Genomic DNA, 8138 nt, shown 5'->3' with positions numbered 1-8138 from the left:
GTAAGAGGAGTGCAGCATCGGAACAGGTTAGAGCTGGGTTCGAATTCTAGCTCTGGTGGTTAACTAGCTATCTGGTCTTGAGTAAATCAGTTAACCACTCTGAACCTCTGTTTCCTCATGTCCTGGGGTCAATCAGGCCAAAACCTGAGGGTTGGTGTGAGAATTCAGTGAAGCAATATATTTAGTGCACCAAGCACATAGTAGGTGCTCAATAAAGGAAAGGCCAGCCACTTCCCTCCTCACCGTCTCTTGTTGGAGGGGCAGGCTCCTGTGCTCCCTTCCTCACCCCGCTTTCTGCTCAGCAGGCAGCCCGACCTCGGCGGGGTGGAGTCAAGGGCAGGGGCTCTGAGTCCAGGATGTATCGAAGGTTGGGGGTTGGTCTCAGGAGGAAGATGGGCACAGGACATAACCAAGAATTTCCCTAAAGAAACCCAAAAGGCTAAAAGCAGAGGACAAAATGTCCCGGCTGGATACCTGTTGTCTCCCTCTTCTGTCCTGGCTCAAAGTGGTGCTTGTGGCAGGGAGACCCTGGTCTGGAATACTCTGAGTGCCCTGGTGCCAGGCCAGCTTTCCCAGGACCAAGGAGGGCAAGGTGGGCCCCTTCCCAGTCTGTTGTGTGCTTGTGTTGGTGTGCACATGTGCCTCAGTGTCTTCATCGTAAAAGGACACGCACAGACATGAATCTGTGTTATGTGGATGAGTGCATTAGTGGGGGCAGCTTCATGTGCTGGGGAATCCAGAGTCCTCTCACTCATTTGCTGGGCCCGTGTCCATCTGCTTGTCTCCCCCTTTGCTACCACCACTGGAATTCATGTCTCCGGTCTGTGGCATCTTTTGCCTGGACTAGAGTAAAACCTCCTAAGTGCTTTCTTTCCTTCTCCCCAACAAGTAATCAAAGAATGCAAATTAACACCAGGATGAAACACCATTCTCCTTCCTCCATAAACTCCAGCAAGGATTTCCAAAATAATGACAATAAACAGGATTGGTGGGGAGGACACCCACTCTCCCCAGGCAGGAGTGTAAACTGGTATATTTCTGGAGGGCAATCTGGTAGGATGTACTTTTTTATTCTAAAGGTCCAGTTCTCAAAATATAATCTGTAGTCCCAGGAAAGTGGAGACCCACATGCAAAAGAATGGAGTTGGACTCCTACTTCACACCATATATAATACTTAATGCAGGGGGGGATGATTTTGGTGTTCTTTTACTTTTATTTTTTATTCTTATTTTTATTTTTTGTGGTATAAGAAAAATGTTCAAAAAATAGATTGGGGTGAGGAATGCACAACTATAAGATGGTACTGTGAACAGTTCATTGTACACCACGGGTGACTGTATGTTATGTGTTCTAGTTTGCTGATGCTGCAGAATGCAAAATACCAGAGATGGATTGGCTTTTATAAAAAGGGGGGCTTATTTGGCTACACAGTTATAGTCTTAAGGCCATAAAGTGTCCAAGGTAACACATCAGTAATTGGGTACCTTCACTGGAGATGGCCAATGGTGTCTGGAAAACCTCTGTTAGCTGGGAAGGCACGTGGCTGGCGTCTGCTCCAAAGTTCTGGTTTCAAAATGGCTTTCTCCCAGGATGTTCCTCTGTAGCAAGATTGCTCCTCTTCAAAACTTCACTCACAGCTTGCACTGTGTTCCTTCTCTTTGAGTCAGTTCATTTATATGGCTCCACTGATCAAGGCCCACCCTGAATGGGTGGGGTCATGCCTCCATGGGAGTATCTCATCAGAGTCATCACCCACAGCTGGGTGGGGCACATTCCAAGCAAATCTAATCAGCACCAAAACGTCTGCCCCACAAGACTACATCAAAGATAATGGCATTTGGGGACACAATACATTCAAACTGGCACAGGATTGTGAATAATCTCAATAAAACTGATATTAAAAAAAAAACTTAACTCAAAGATGGATGAAATACCTAAATATAAGAGCAAAATCATAAAGTCTTAGAAGAAACATAAGGAAAAAGCTTCATGATGTTGGATTGGCAATGATTTTTCAGATATGACACTAAAATCATGAGCAACAATGAAAACAAAAATAGATAAATAGAATTTCATTAAAATTAAAAACTTTTGTGGTAAAAGAATATTATCAAAAAAGTGAAAAGACCACACAGAATGGGAGAAAATATTTGCAAATCATGTATCTGATAAGGCTTTAGTATCCAGAATATATAAAGAACTCTTATAAGAAGGTACATCAATGGCTATAAGCACATAAAAGTATGCTGAACAGCATTGGTCGTTAGGGGAAATGCAAATCAAAACCATGAGATACCACTTCACAGCCATTGGAAGGCTATAATAATAATTTATTTAAAAAAGGAAAATAAGTTTGATGAGATATGGAAAATTGGAACTCTGGTGCATTGCTAGTGGGGATGTAAAGAGTGGTTCAGCCACTGTGGGAAACAGTTTGATGTTACCTCAGAAAGGTTAGGCATAGAATTACCAACACTCAGAAAGTCACTCCTAGGTACATACCCCAAATAATTGAAAAATATATCATAAATGACGTTCATAGTAGCTGCTAACACAATAGCCAAAAGGTGGAAGCATCCAAATGTTCATCAAAGGATGATTGGATAACAAATTGTAGTCTATCCATACAATAGACTATTATTCAGTCATAAACAAGATGAGAAGTGATTGACATGCTACACCACGATGAACCTTGGGAAACATAATGCAAGTGAAATACGCCAGATACCAAAGGTCATATTGGATGATTCCTTTATATGAAAATATCTAGAATAGGCAAATTTGTAGCGACACAAGAGAGTTGCAGGGTGGTGGTCGGGTAGGGGAAATGTGAGGCAGCTGTTACTGTATAGGGTTTCCTTTTGGGGGCCTGAAAATGCTTTGCAACTAGACGCAAGTTGGTGGTGCACCCGTGGAATATACTAAATGCGACTGATTTTCCCTTAAAATGGTTTTTGTATTATGTAATTTCACCTTGAGAAGCAAATATTTAAATAAAAATTAGTGTCTGCACAAAAGAGTAGTTGCAGGCTCTTTATGGTAATAGTTTCTGATGCAAAAAAGAGAGAGGAGAGGAGAGAGAGGGAGGGAGGGAGAGAGAGAGAGAGAAAGAGAAGAAACAACTCACATATTCAAATATAGGGGCCTTGGATAAATAAATTATGGTAGTCCATACCTTGAAATACCACTTCTTGATTCTGATCTATGCTAAAATTGGAGAATCAACTGTTGTAGATGAAAATTTATCAGTATAAAAGATACACTGTTAAATAACAAAAGGTTACAAAACAACATTACACAACATTGTTTGAACAAAGCATCTTATTGTGCATGTATGTAGAGACACACAAAGAAAAAGGCAGGAAGATTCTGTATCAAGGTGAGAGCATCGACACTGTCTAGTTGGGAGGATTCTGAGGTTTCAGAATTTTTTCATTTTGCTAATCCATACTTTCTAACTAGTCTATAATGACCATATATTTGTAAAAAAGAAAAAATAAACCCAATAACTTATTTTTAAATTAAAAAAAAAAAAAGAGTCAAATGGGGCGGGAGGCGGGGGTGGGGTGGCCGAGGGGAGGTGGCAGACCGCTTCTGGCCGCTACAGACCTAGCCCGGGAAAAGCTGGGGGGACTCCGGAGGGGGCTGTGCGGCACGGCGGGCGACCCAGGGCCACGCGGAGTCGAGTGGGGAAAGGGGATTGGGAAGGCCACGCCGGGGGTCACAACTATTCCTCTGATGTCTAGGAAGCTTCCCGGGAGGTTTTCGAGGCAGACTTCAGGTGGAACTTAACAGACTGCGGCTGTCGCGAGGGGGTCAAGCTTCCTTGGCCAGGGGGTGGGGAGCTGTCCCGGGTCTCCCGACCCCTTGCAGTCCTCGGATGCGGGCGGAGATGGGTGGGGGGCTGCTCTCGCGGCGCGTTCCGGCCCTTAGGGGAGCGGCGGGGCCCAGGGGGCGGGCGGTGGCTGGGGGAGGGGCCGCGGGCGACGGCGACGCGCGCTGCTCCGCGGCTCCGGCTCCTGCGCTGCCTGTTGCTCTCCCCACTCCGCCGCCGCTTCCCGTCGGGTGAACAGGGGAGGCGGCCCGAGGGGGTGCCAGGGCGCCGGCGGCCCCCGCCCTCCTCCCTCCCCAGGCACCAGTCAACCCGGTGCTCCGAAGCGAGCCCGAGCGCGCGGGCGCGGGCCAGCCTCCCCGTGCGCCCGGACCCGCAAGCCGGGACGTGGGGCTGGCGGCCGAGCGATGAACGCCACCTTCCTGAACCACAGCAGCCTGGAGGCGGCGGGCGGCGCGGGCGGCGGCGGCGGGCCGGCCCTGGGGAACCGCGGCCACGGGCTGGGCACGTGGCTGGGCTGCTGCCCCGGGGGCGCCCGCTGGCGGCCGGCGACGGGGTCCCCGCAGGGCTGGCGCCCGACGAGCGCAGCCTGTGGGTGTCGCGCATGGCGCAGATCGCTGTGCTCTGCGTGCTGTCGCTCACCGTGGTCTTCGGCGTCTTCTTCCTGGGCTGCAACCTGCTCATCAAGTCGGAGAGCATGATCAACTTTCTGGTGCAGGAGCGCCGGCCCTCCAAGGACGTGGGCGCCGCCATCCTGGGGCTGTACTGAGCGCCGCCCCGCCGCGGCCCCCGCTCTCCAGCGGTTCTTGAAGGAAGAGAATGTGGAAGGGCAGGACCCTCGCCCCCTCCCGGACCTCTGCAGCCGTCTCCGGATGGACAGCGCGGAGGGCAGCGACGCGCCTCGGGGCGCCGGGTTCCGGGATGCGGCGGGACTGGCGGCTGCGGCGGGGGAAGGGACTTCCACGCCCGGCTTGATCCGGAGGGGGCTTCAGCCTTGACCCTGGGGGGCGGGGTTGGAGGGGGAGAGGAGGGTGGATCGGTGAGGGGGTGGGGGTTCTTAACCATTATTTTTAAGAAGTTGGGGCGGAGTGCGAGTGGGTGTAGAATGCAATTTGTGGCTGAGATCGCTCGCGTGGGAGTTTGCTGTGCTGGTGGAGGGGGGGGGGCGGCGCGGGGTCGGTTACGAGCAGGGTCCGGGGAGAGTTCTTGAAGAATCCGAGTAGCTGAGCTTGTTGCTCTGATTTTGCACTTAAAAGAAATCTTGTCATAAAACTGCAGCCTCGGGCTTCCGGGGCCTTCCCAGTCGCGCCTCTGTGTGTGTGGGTCTGCATGTGTTAGGGTGTGTGAGTGTCAAGGTGGTGTTGGGGGTGGGTGGCGTGTGTCCTAGCGGCGGATACTTGAGTTGATCCAGAGAATCTATCCCCTGCGTGGAGACCCCTGGACTCCCGACCGGGAGCCGAGCCTCGGGGCAGAGCAGGGCCCCACCATCCCCGCCTGCCCCCGCTCCGGCCCCACGCGGAGGCTGTGGCCTGGGAACCGAAAGAAAACGGTTTGGGAGCCGGCAGCCACAGAGGCAGGTCCTGCAGGCCCACTGATCAGTTGGCGAGATTAATTAAATCTTTGGGAAATTTGAGTCTATTTTGTGAAAGGAAAAAAAAAAAAATCAGTGATTGAGTCCAAAAGGGGGAGGGGGCATATAGTAAAATTATAGTAAAATTAATAATCAGGAAAATGGACAAATAAAATTCAATTGCCAGGGAAGGGGTGGGGGTGGGGGACTGGATCTAATTCAAAATTCAATTGTAGGGCCCCCTTGTGGCCTGAGCTTGACCCTTAGCCTAGTGCCAGCCCCACTCAGACACCCTGCTACTTGGAAGGTTTGGGAGTGAGCTCTGGTGGATTTTCCCCTCTCTTTCTCTTTTACTATGAGTGGAAGTGAAGGTGAATGAGAAGAAAGAAGGCTGAAGCCTTAACTGGATTGGGAAGGAAAAGTGATGGGAAACACAATCTTATGTCCTGTCACTATTTCAGTCATTGGGGCCCAGGGGCAGGGGGCAGGTATCTCAACAAAAGCATAGCTGATCACTGACCATGAGAATCCGGAATCTTCCTGGCTCCCAAGCCCTCCTGTGCAGTCAGAATCACCGTCATCTGGATTTGTCTCCTCCCACCCACCCCCTGCCCCAGCTCTGGGAGGGTTTGTCCAGTTAGGACAGGATTGTGAAGGTCGGGGGGCACAAGGGCTCTTTGCAAGGCATCTATGGGGTAAGATCTGTAATGTGGAGAACGTTCTTTTGATGGTTTGGTGTGACTTGCAGCCTCAGCCTGATTGGGGGAGAGCAGCCTTTAGTGATTTAGGCAGCCCGGGTATTTGGCTTCCCAGACAGGTGTCTGGGCCTGGGTTGACCTGATGGCTTGGAGAATGCAGGTAAGAGACTGCATACATTCAGGCAAAACCCCAAAAATGACTGGGAAACGGTTTCGGAAGGAACATGGGCTTAGACCCCATTTCCTGGCTGTCTGAGTTGGAGGGAACATGACAGACACTTCCTTCTGATAAAATGATTCTGCTACTAATTGTGACTGGGGCAAGAGGAAGGCAATGCAAGAGTTTAGTTTCCTGAACATGCTAAAAGGAAAGCATTAGTGGGGAAGTTTTGTAGGATTCTCACTGTTTAAAAAGAAAGAGGATAGTGGAGACAGGTAATACCTACTGTCATACCTCCTTCCCATGAATAGTACACCCACATATACAAATCCGCACACATGGCAGGGGGCACGCGCTTACAGGCACATGTGTTGAGCGTATGTTCAAACACACAGGCAGACAAGCGCAAACTTGAAGACGACAGCTTGTGTGGCGGGATCCTGGGATGGGGTGGAGGGTGAGGGACCACAATTGCCGCTCCTGCTGGTTCTCCCTGAGGCCTGGCTGTCTTGCAGGGTGGTTACTGAGTGGCCTTATATAAACTCTGCGGGGGTGGGGGTGGCAGCACCAAGTTACATAAGAGCATGAGGCCCAGTGCTACAGGGAGGGGACCTGGATGCGAATCCCAAGCCTGGGGCAATCTGGGTGGAGGATGCAGAGGGGACTGGTTCTCCATCCAGACAATGAGAGCTCCTCTACAAAGCCTGTCCAGGATATAAGGGCCAAATCTCAGAGGATCTTACCTTCGGAAGAGAAGGCCTGGACCCTGGTCTTTGAAATCCTTGCTACCCTGCCCCCTAGCTCTGTGACTCTGGAGAAGTAACTCAACATCTCTGTGCCTCAGTTTGCTTATGCACAAAATGAGGCGATAGGACCCATAGCCCACAAGAGATGATGTGTGTAAAGCAGCCAGCACAAGCACAGTGCCTGACATGTAAGAGACAATTCCTGTGATTACTGTTGTTTTTGCTTACTGTGTGAACTCTTTCTCAGTAAAATGTATTTGGTTCTATGACATGGGATCCCTGGACAGAAAAGCAGTATCTCATATTTGCAAAGCATTTTGTAGTTTCCAGAGAACTTCCATTAGCAGGATTAAAATCGTATATGACTGCCTAATGTGCCCAACTCCGAGCTCCATGCTTTACCCCACATCCCTGTGGGAAGGGTTCATTTCTGCTCCCTTTTACAAATGAAGTTTCCCAGGTCCACTGAGAAGGGGCAGAGCCAGGACCTCCCTGTATGACTCTAGTTTCCACTCTCTGTGATCTCATGCTTGCACAGTCTTGGTGAGTAAGAGGAGCACACCTTCTCCTGCTTTCCTGTTTGTAGGAGGGGAGACTAAGGCTCAGTCTAATGAGTTTGCCCAAGTCCATTCATGCAGCCAGTGCTCACTGTGAGGCTGCTGTGGGCCACGCTGTGCCAGGGACAGTGTGAGCAAGGGGATGGCAGAGCTAGAGTCCAGCCCCAGCCACACCTGCAGCCCCCACCCCTGGCTCCTGCACCCGCTCTGCTCTTTAGGGCCAGGCACCTCAGGGCACCTCCACTTTCTTCCTCTGAGTCAGGGTTGGTATTTCTGGTGTCAGACGTGCCCTCCCTGACAGGATGTCCCCCAGGATGGGGGGCAGTAGGGAGGGTTTACCTCGCCACCTCCACTTACTTTTCCAATTGCTGGTCTGAGCTGAGTTCACCCTGGGGGTGCTTGGCCCCGGCTGCTGGGAGTTGCCTCCCCGAGCTCCCCTGAGACCCCAACTCACAGCAGACCAAGAGCAGCCTAGAGAACCAGCGGTGGCATCAGTGGGAAAGAATGAAGCCTGAGAAGAAATTGTGGGTGCAGATAAAATTGACCCACATCCAGCACTCCAATTTTGGGGAAA

The 8138-nt window shown here is 50.8% G+C and overlaps 1 pseudogene; it reads left to right on the top strand.

Moving 5' to 3' along the window:
• Positions 1–4017: 4017 nt before the first annotated feature.
• Positions 4018–4832, top strand: LOC119514424 (annotated as a pseudogene).
• The last annotated feature ends 3306 nt before the right edge of the window (positions 4833–8138 follow it).

This window comes from Choloepus didactylus, chromosome 18 (genome assembly GCF_015220235.1).
Source record: "Choloepus didactylus isolate mChoDid1 chromosome 18, mChoDid1.pri, whole genome shotgun sequence".
Classification (NCBI taxonomy): domain Eukaryota; kingdom Metazoa; phylum Chordata; class Mammalia; order Pilosa; family Megalonychidae; genus Choloepus; species Choloepus didactylus.
This window is presented reverse-complemented; position numbering and strand designations above follow the sequence as displayed.